This window comes from Budorcas taxicolor, chromosome 13 (genome assembly GCF_023091745.1).
Source record: "Budorcas taxicolor isolate Tak-1 chromosome 13, Takin1.1, whole genome shotgun sequence".
NCBI lineage: Eukaryota > Metazoa > Chordata > Mammalia > Artiodactyla > Bovidae > Budorcas > Budorcas taxicolor.
The window spans coordinates 26,017,504-26,027,929 of record NC_068922.1 but is presented as its reverse complement, the minus strand read 5'-3'; the positions used below and the strand labels follow the sequence as shown (position 1 = coordinate 26,027,929).

Below are 10,426 nucleotides of genomic sequence, written 5' to 3'. Positions count from 1 at the left end.
AAGAACACTGGAGTGGGTTGCCATTTCCTTCTCCAATGCATGAAAGTGAAAAGTGAAAGTGAAGTCTCTCAGTCATGTCCGACCCTCAGCGACCCCATGGACTGCAGCCTACCAGGCTCCTCCATCCATGGGATTTTCCAGGCAAGAGTACTGGAGTGGGGTGCCATTATCTTCATTACCTCCACCAAAGAATGGCCTTAGGTCAAACAACAGGAAGGGAACACAGCCTCACCCATCAACAGAAGTTGGATTAAAGATTTACTGAGCATGGCCATGCCCATCAGAACAGGACTCAGTTTCCCCCTCAGTCAGTCATCAGGAAGCTTCCATAGGCCTCTTATCCTTATCCATCAGACGGCAGATAGAATGAAAACCACAATCACAAAAAACTAATCAAACTGATCACATGGACCACAGCCTTGTCTAATGCAATGAAACCATGAGCCCAATATGCTACTGGACAAGAATGGAGAAATAACTCCAGAAAGAATGAAGAAACAGAACCAAAGCAAAAACAACACCCAGTTGTGGATGTGACTGGTGATGGAAGTAAGGTCTGATGATGTAAAGAACAATATTGCATAGGAGCCTGGAATGTTAGGTCCATGGGTCAATGTAAATTGGAAGTAGTTAAACAGGAGATGGCAAGAGTGAATACTGACATTTCAGGAACTAAAATGGACTAGAATTTAACTCAGACAACCATGATATATACTACTGTGGACAAGAATCCCTTAGAAGAAATGGAGTAGCCCTCATAGTCAACAAAACAGACCAAAATGCAGTACTTGGATGCAATCTCAAAAACAACAGAACGATCTCTATTTGTTTCCAAGCCAAACCATTCAATATCACAGTAATCCAAGTCTATATCTCAATCAGTAACACAGAAGAAGCTGAAGTTAAATGGTTCTATGAAGACCTATAAGACCTTCTAGAACTAACACCCCCCAAAAGATGCCCTTTTCATTATAGGGGACTGGAATGCAAAAGTAGGATGACAAGAGATACCTGGAATAACATGCAAATTTGGCCCTGGAGTACAAAATGAAGCAGGCCAAAGGCTAACAGCGTTTTGCCAAGAGAACACAGTGGTCATAGCAAACTCCCTCTTCCAACAACACAAGAGAAGACTCTACACATGGACATCACCAGATGGTCAATACCAAAATCAGACTGATTATATTCTTTGTAGCCAAAGATGGAGAAGCTCTATACAGTCCGCAAAAACAAGACCAGGAACTGACTGTGGCTCAGATCATGAACTCCTTATTGCCAAATTCAGACTTAAACTGAAGAAAGTAGGGGAAACCACTCACAATTCAGGTATGACCTAAGTCAAATCCCTAATGATCATACAGTTCAGTTCAGTTCAGTTGCTCAGTCATGTCCGACTCTTCACAGCCCCATGAATCGCAGCACGCCAGGCCTCCTTGTCCATCATCAACTCCCGGAGTTTACTCAAACTCATGTACATCGAGTCAGTGATGCCATCCAGCCATCTCATCCTCTTTCGTCCTCTTCTCCTCCTGCCCCCCATCCCTCCCAGCATCAGGGTCTTTTCCAATGAGTCAACTTTTCACATGAGGTGGCCAAAGTATTGGAGTTTCAGCTTTAGCATCAGTCCTTCCAAAGAACACCCAGGACTGATCTCGTTTAAGATGGACCGGTTGGATCTCCTTGCAGTCCAAAGGACGCTCAAGAGTCTTCTCAAACACCACAGTTCAAAAGCATCAATTCTTCAGCACTCAGCTTTCTTCACAGTCCAACTCTCACATCCATACATGACCACTGGGAAAACCATAGCCTTGACTGGACGGACCTTTGTTGGCAAAGCAATGTCTCTGCTTTCGAATATTCTATCTAGTTTGGTCATAACTTTCCTTCCAGGGAGTATGTGTCTTTTAATTTCATGGCTGCAATTAGCATCTGCAGTGATCTTGGAGCCCAAAAAAACGGTCAGCAACTGTTTCCACTGTTTTCCCATCTAATTCCCATGAAGTGATGGGACCAGATGCCATGATCTTCGTTTTCTGAATGTTGAGCTTTAAGCCAACTTTTTCACTCTCCTCTCATTTTCAACCAGAGGCTTTTTAGTTCCTCTTCACTTTCTGCCATAAGAGTGGTGTCATCTGCATATCTAAGGTAATTGATATTTCTCCCAGCAATCTTGATTCCAGCTTGTGCTTCTTTCAGCCCAGCGTTTCTCATGATGTACCCTGCATATAAGTTAAATAAGCAGGGTGATAATATACAGTCTTGATGTACTCCTTTTCTATTTGGAACCAGTCTGTTGTTTCATGTCCAGTTCTAACTGTTGCTTCCTGACCTGCATATAGGTTTCTCAAGAGGCAGGTCAGATGGTCTGGTATTCCCATCTCTTTCAGAATTTTCCACAGTTTATTGTGATCCACACAGTCAAAGGCTTTGGCATAGTCAATAAAGCAGAAATAGATGTTTTTCTGGAACTCTCTTGCTTTTTCCATGATCCAGCGCATGTTGGCAATTGGATCTCTGGTTCCTCTGCCTTTTCTAAAACCAGCTTGAACATCTGGTAGTTTACAGGTCATGTAAGGCTGAAGCCTGGCTTGGAGAATTTTGAGCATTACTTTACTGGCATGTGAGATGAGTACAATTGTGTGGTAGTTTGAGCATTCTTTGGCATTGCCTTTCTTTGGGATTGGAATGAAAACTGACCTTTTCCAGTCCTGTGGCCACTGCTGAGTTTTCCAAATTTGCTGGCATATTGAGTGAAGCACTTTCACAGCATCATCTTTTAGGATTTGACATAGCACAACTGGAATTCCATCACCTCCACTAGCTTTGTTTATAGTGATGCTTTCTAAGGCCCACTTGACTTCACATTCCAGGATGTCTGGGTCTAGGGGAGTGATCACACCATCATGATTATCTGGGTCGTGAAGGTCTTTTTTTGTACAGTTCTTCTGTGTATTCTTGCCATCTCTTCTTAATATCTTCTGCTTCTGTTAGGTCCATACCATTTCTGTCCTTTATCGAGCCCATCTTTGCATGAAATGTTCCCTTGGTATCTCTAATTTTCTTGAAGAGATCTCTAGTCTTTCCCATTCTGTTGTTTTCCTCTATTTCTTTGCATTGATCGCTGAGGAAGGCTTTCTTATCTCTCCTTGCTATTCTTTGGAACTCTGCATTCAGATGCTTATATCTTTCCTTTTCTCCTTTGCTTTTCACTTCTCCTCTTTTCACAGCTATATGTAAGGCCTCCCCAGACAGCCATTTTGCTTTTTTGCATTTCTTTTTCTTGGGGATGTTCTTGATGCCTGTCTCCTGTACAATGTCATGAATTTCCATCCATAGTTCATCAGGCACTCTGTCTATCAGATCTAGTCCTTTAAATCTATTTCTCACTTTCACTGTATAATCAAAAGGGATTTGATTTAGGTCATACATGAATGGTCTGGTGGTTTTCCCTACTTTCTTGAATTTAAGTCTGAATTTGGCTATAAGGAGTTCATGATCTGAGCCACAGTCAGCTCCCAGTCTTGTTTTTGCTGACTGTATAGAGCTTTTCCATCTTTGGCTGCAGAGAATATAATCAATCTGATTTTGGTGTTGACCATCTGGTGATGTCCATGTGTAGAGTCTTCTCTTGTGTTGTTGGAAGAGGGTGTTTGCTATGACCAGTGCATTTTCTTGGCAAAACTCTATTAGCCTTTGCCTGCTTCATTCTGTACTCCAAGGCTGAATTTGCCTGTTACTCCAGGTGGAAGTAACAAAGATTTTCAAGGGATTAGATCTGATAGAGCACCTGAAGAAGTATGGATGGAGGTTTGTGACATTGTACAGGTGGCAGTGACCAAGACCATCCCAAAGAAAAAGAAATGCAAAAAGGCAAAATGTTTGTCTAAGGAGGCCTTACAAATAGCTGCAAAAAGAAGAGTAGCGAAAGGCAAAGGAGAAAAGGAAAGCTATACCCATATGAATGCAGAGTTCCAAAGAATAGCAAGGAGAGATAATGCCTTCCTCAGCGATCAATGCAAAGAAATAGAGGAAAACAACGGAACAGGAAAGACTAGAGATCTCTTCAAGAAAATTAGAGATACCAAGGGAACATTTCATGCAAAGATGGGCTCAATAAAGGACAGAAATGGTATGGACCTAACAGAAGCAGAAGATATTAAGAAGAGATGGCAAGAATACACAGAACTATACAACAAAGATCTTCATGACCCAGATAACCACGATGGTGTGATCACATACCTAGAGCCAGGCATCCTGGAATGCAAAGTCAAGTGGGCCTTAGAAAGCATCACTATGAACAAAGCTAGTGGAGGTGATGGAATTCCAGTTGTGCTATGTCAAATCCTAAAAGATGATGCCGTGAAAGTGCTTCACTCAATATGCCAGCAAATTTGGAAAACTCAGCAGTGGCCACAGGACTGGAAAAGGTCAGTTTTCATTCCAATCCCAAAGAAAGACAATGCCAAAGAATGCTCAAACTACCACACAATTGTACTCATCTCACATGCCAGTAAAGTAATGCTCAAAATTCTCCAAGCCAGGCTTCAGCAATACGTGAACTGTGAACTTCCTGATGTTCAAGCTGGTTTTAGAAAAGGCAGAGGAACCAGAGATCCAATTGCCAACATGCGCTGGATCATGGAAAAAGCAAGAGAGTTCCAGAAAAACATCTATTTCTGCATTATTGACTATGCCAAAGCCTTTGACTGTGTGGATCACAATAAACTGTGGAAAATTCTGAAAGAGATGGGAATACCAGACCATCTGACCTGCCTCTTGAGAAATCTGTATGCAGGTCAGGAAGCAGCAGTTAGAACTGGACATGGAACAACAGACTGGTTCCAAATAGGAAAAGGAGTACATCAAGGCTGTATATTGTCACCCTGCTTATTTAACTTATATGCAGAGTATATCATGCGAAATATGGACCGGATAAGCACAAGCTGGAATCAAGAATGCTGGGCAAAATATCAATAAGCACAGACATGCATATGACACCACCCTTATGGCAGAAAGGGAAGAAGAACTAAAGAGCCTCTTAATGAAAGTGAATCAGGAGTATGAAAAATTTGGCTTAAAACTAAATATCAGAAAACTAAGATCATGGAATCCAGTCCCATCACTTCATTGCAAATAGATAGGGAAACAATGGAAACAGTGACAAACTTCATTTTTGAGGTTTCCAAAAATCACTGCAGATGGTGACTGAAGCCATGAAATTAAAAGATGCTTGCTCCTTGGAAGAAAAGCTATGACCAACCTAGACAGCATATTAAAAAGCAGAGACCCTGCCTTATGACCCAGCAATCCCACTGCTGGGCATACACACCGAGGAAACCAGAATTGAAAGAGACACGTGTACCCCAATGTTCATCGCAGCAGTGTTTATATAATAGCCAGGACATGGAAACAACCTAGATGCCCATCAGCAAATGAATGGATAAGAAAGCGGTGGTACATATACACAATGGAGTATTACTCAGCCATTAAAAAGAATACATTTGAATCAGTTCTAATGAGGTGGATGAAACTGGAGCCTATTATACAGAGTGAAGTAAGCCAGAAAAAAAAACACCAATACAGTATACTAACACATATATATGGAATTTAGAAAGATAGTAATCATAACCCTGTATGCGAGACAGCAAAAGAGACACAGATGTTTAGAACGGACTTTTGGACTCTGTGGGAGAGGGAGAGGGTGGGATGTTTGGGAGAATGGCATTGAAACATGTATACTATCATGTAAGAAATGAATCGCCAGTCTATGTTCGATACAGGATACAGGATGCTTGGGGCTGGTGTACAGGGATGATCCAGAGAGATGATATGGGGTGGGAGGTGGGATATGGGGTGGGAGGTGGGAGGGGGGTTCAGGATTGGGAACTCATGTACACCCGTGGCTGATTCATGTCAATGTATGGCAAAACCAATACAGTATTGTAAAGCAAAATAAAGTAAAATAAAATTTTTTTAAATTAAAAAAAAAAAAGCAGAGACACTGCTTTGCCAACAAAGGTCCGTCTAGCCAAAGCTATGTTTTTTCCAGTAGTAATATATGGATGTGAGAGTTGGACCATAAAGAAAGCTGAGGGCTGAAGAATTGATGCTCTTGAACTATGGTGTTGGAGAAGATCTTGAGAGTCCCGTGGATGTAAGGAGATCCAACCAGTCAATCCTAAAGGAAATTAGTCCTGAATATTCATTGGAAGGACTGATGCTGAAGCTGAAACTCCAATGCTTTGGCCACTGATGTGAAGAACTGACTCATTGGCAAAGACCCTGATGCTGGGAAAGACTGAGGGAGGGAGGAGAAGGGGATAACAGAGGATGAGTTGGCATCACTGACTCAATGGACATGAGTTTGAGTAAGCTCCAGGAGTTGGTGATGGACAGGGAAGCCTGGTGTGCTGCAGTCCATGGGGTTGCAAAGAGTCAGACATGACTGGGCAACTGAACTGAACTGAACTGAAACAGTAAGACTAAAAATGCTGGAAGGAATAAAATGCCATGGTATACTACCATGGGAAAACTGGGCTTACAATCCTGCAAAGAGGGTATTTTTCCCCTTTTCTATTGCTGTTTGAATGGAAATGGAAGTATGTTCTATAAAATCTGTCATGAACTTGCTATTTTCATATTTAACTTATTTTTCTTTCTAGGAATATGATGGTTGTGTAACACAGACTATTCCTATATTTATCCCTCCTTTTCCATTTTCATTCCATCACAGAGTTTTATTTCTGGCAAAGTATTATATTTACATTGTAGAGGAAGAAAGAGAAACTGAAAACCAATTCAGATTCTCCATTATCTGCCTTCTGACCAGTTAACACTGAATTAAAACATAGAATGCATTCTAAGTGTTCCCTTGTACTTTCCAAGAAACAAATGTTTAAAGAGAAAATAAACAAAATTAGAAAGACATTATTTCTGTCCTGGTAACTATTCAAGGGGGAAAGGATGGATTATGCTATAATAATAAAGAAAATCTTAACTAACTTGTATTGCTTTTTTTTCTTTTAGAATTATTTTATTAAATCATAAAGTACAACTGCTTCTTTACAGACACAAAATTTTAAAGGAACAACATTCTGTCTATTGTGCTGATTCTGGCTAATAGTTTCAAAACTTTGAGAAAAAAACCATTTAAAAGGTTTCACATGTCACCTGAAACTTACACATTTAACATTATCAAAGAAGGAATACTTCTATACTCACTAGAAAGAAACAATTAAGAAGCTAGGAAACTGTCTCAAAGTCAGTTTTTTTTCACAATTTTTCCTCCACAGGAAGGTAATGTTCTTAAATAATCCAGTCCATTCACAAAAATGACTCTTTGAACCTGCTCTGAGGTCTTCTGACACATCACTAAATATTTATTCATGGCTGAGATAAGAGTTTTCTTAATGTCTTTATTTCAATAACTGGAAAGCGTTCTGTTATGTCTGGGCTCTCATCCTCTGCTATTCAGACAGTGAAGCCCAGGGCAAACAGGAAGAAGCTCAATACCCCTTTCCCCCTCCATAGCCCCCACTTCCTCCATTGCCTCTTGGGCCATAATTTTCTCCACCATATGGGGCTGCTATGTTCCTGCCAACACCAAAGATTCCATTCCTCATTGGGCCATAATTAGAAGGTTGCTGGTCGTAATTTCCAAAATTATTGCCATAACCACCTCCAGAGAATTCCCACTGGTTGCCATACCCAGGACCTCGACCACCATATTCTCCACCTCCTCCTCCATAACAAGGGTAACCTCCAAAATTCCCACCTCCATAACAAGGGTAACCTCCAAAATTCCCACCTGCAGGTCCTCCTCCATACCCATGACAGCCATCCCTAGATCCGGGACCATTTCCATATCCATCAGCTTCTCCGTAAATTTAGTTCCTGGCCCTCGTCCTAAATTTCCACCCCCACTAGAAGAAACACTAAAACCAAAAGGACCTCCTTTTCTACTTCTAGAACCTTGAATTTCCTGCATTTCCTGTCTCGACAAAGCCTTCCCGACTTCTGCACGATGACCATTGATGGTATGGTATTTCTGCAACACTATCTTATCCACGGGATCATAGTCATCAAAAGTCACAAATCCAAAGCCTCTTTTCTTGCCTGACTGCCTATCAGTAATGATCTCAATGTTATCGATTTTTCCATATTTCTCAAAGTACTCTCTAAGATGATGCTCCTCGGTATCTTCCTTAATTCCACCAACGAACAGCTTCTTCACAGTGACAAGCGACCCCTGTTTTTCAGATTTCTCTCTCGCAACAGCACGTTTGGGGTCAACCACTCTCCCCATCAATGGAATGAGGTCTGGCCGCCATGGCTGCATCCACCTCAGCCACGGAGGAGAAAGTAACAAAACCAAACCCTCTTGATTTTTGACTGGCAAGGCCCCTTATGACCACACAGTCTGTGAGTTCTCCCCACTGCTGGTAGTAGTTCTTCAGACTTTCTTCTGTGGTTTCAGAGCTCAAGCCACCAATGAAGAGTTTACAGATTTGTTCGTTTTCTTTCTTTTCCCTCTTCACAGGAACAGATTTCACAGTTTTTTCCATCACGGGTTCACTCGCTGCAGCCGTATTTCCAGTAGCCGAGGTTATCGTCAGATCTCGCGGGATGAACAGAGACCCAATAGGTCTCTACTGCGGGGTGAGGCCCTCTACTGCCCCAGGAGCGTCAGGTCTAGGAACCTCCACATGCAGTCGGTGATGCGGCTCAGACCTCCAGAGCCGCTGCCTCTGGAGCCCTCGAATCAGTCTTGAGCATCTTTCAATGTTCCTCTAGGGGCAGGTAGGTATGCTTTTGTTCCTGGCCAACTTGCAGGCAAGGCAGGTGGGGATACTTGAGCTGCAGGTTATATTTCTGCTTGAAATACTGGGCCACTGTACACTCCACAGTCTGTCCACTCTCCAGCTGCAGAGGAAACGTCTGATGGCTGGCAGGGCGGCGGGTAACATTACACACGCGGTATTTCCTCGTCATTTGTCCACAGTGGGTCACTTCCACCTTCACGCCCTTGATCTTGGTGAAGCACACACGCTGAGAGTCCATGAGGGCTTTGGCTGCTCGTCTATGTTCCTGATGTCGAGCACCTCACACATGAGCTCAATCACTGGCTGTGCCTTGTGGAAGGCAGTGGCTGAGACATCAATGTTGAGCATCATCTTCCACATGGCAGGGTGCACAGACTGGTGAAAGCCGAGCCAGGCCTCGTGCCCACCCTCCAGCGGGTGGTAGTAGCCCTCAGGCGGTGAGAAGAAGGAGCAGCCCACAGGGGTGTACCTCATGGATGCCAGGTGCCTCATGGCTACATCCAGAGCTTGCACAGACTCCAGGGGAACAGGGATCTGGCCACTGACCAAAGCTTCATGAGCCAGCTCACGATGGCCAGCCACCTGATGGAGACCTTGAAGATTCGATCCTTCCCTTCCCCAGGGATTGTCACCTCAAAGTCAACCCGTTCATTGCCAATGGGCAGTGCTGTGACAGTGTAAATGTTCTTCTTTCCATCATACACGGGCTTGCGGTCACCAAATATCTGAGGCTTCAAATGCTGGACCATGTATTCCACCACTTCCCAGTTGACTCTGCGAGGACACTTATCTGGCTTGATATCCACTTCGTAGTGATAGATGTCAATCTTAGGGATGTCCACTTCAAAGTTATTGGCCAGGAGCTTGATTGGTTTCCCCATAGTGCCAATGCCAGGCCGGCGAGGTGCCTGGAACACCTGCTGCAGGGGGGCAGGTAGGCGCCGGCAGCTGCTCCCGAGGGTCCCGCTTCCATCCCATATACCCGTGGGGAGATCAAGCGGCCCGGAGACTGTGGAGTCCAGTGTAAGGGGCCTAGGTACCCTGCACGTTTGCTGCCTGGGCTCCCGGGCCAGGCTAGGCTGCCCACCCCAAGCCTGGCCACTGGCGCCGCCGCCCCCGGAGCTTCTGTTGCCGCCGCTGCCGCGGAGCCTGCAGCAGCTCCCCCCACCTTGCATTGCTTTAGAACAAGAGTTTGACATGATTCCTCTTTGGTGACAAAGTTCGTCTGTGATAGGAATAGTCCTCTTGGATAAGTTTTTTAAACAAAAAGTTTCTAAATTTAGAACACAAAAAAGTCAAGACTATCATGGTGTATAAGAAAAATAATACAGCCATCAACTAAACACTCCCAATAAACACTGCAAAGGCTCTTGCTTCCTTATCACATAAGTAGACTTGACATCCATGACTTGTTAATCCCCAATGGCTTTTGTCTTAAGCTCTTTAGAATCATCCAAAGACCTGAAACCTGGACTTCCCTGGTGGACCAGTGGTTAAGAACCCACCTACCAATGCAGAGGACATGGATTTGATCCCTGGTCTGGGAAGATTTCACTTGCTGTGGGGCAACTAAGCCCAAGCACAAATACTGAGTCTATGCTCTA

At 43.5% G+C, this 10,426-nt stretch overlaps 2 pseudogenes; both read right to left on the bottom strand.

The window, feature by feature from the left end:
* Window positions 1-7,505: 7,505 nt before the first annotated feature.
* LOC128058590 (heterogeneous nuclear ribonucleoproteins A2/B1-like) lies at window positions 7,506-8,579 on the bottom strand (annotated as a pseudogene).
* A 199-nt stretch (window positions 8,580-8,778) lies between these two features.
* Window positions 8,779-9,795, bottom strand: LOC128058657 (protein argonaute-1-like; annotated as a pseudogene).
* Between the last annotated feature and the right edge of the window lie 631 nt (window positions 9,796-10,426).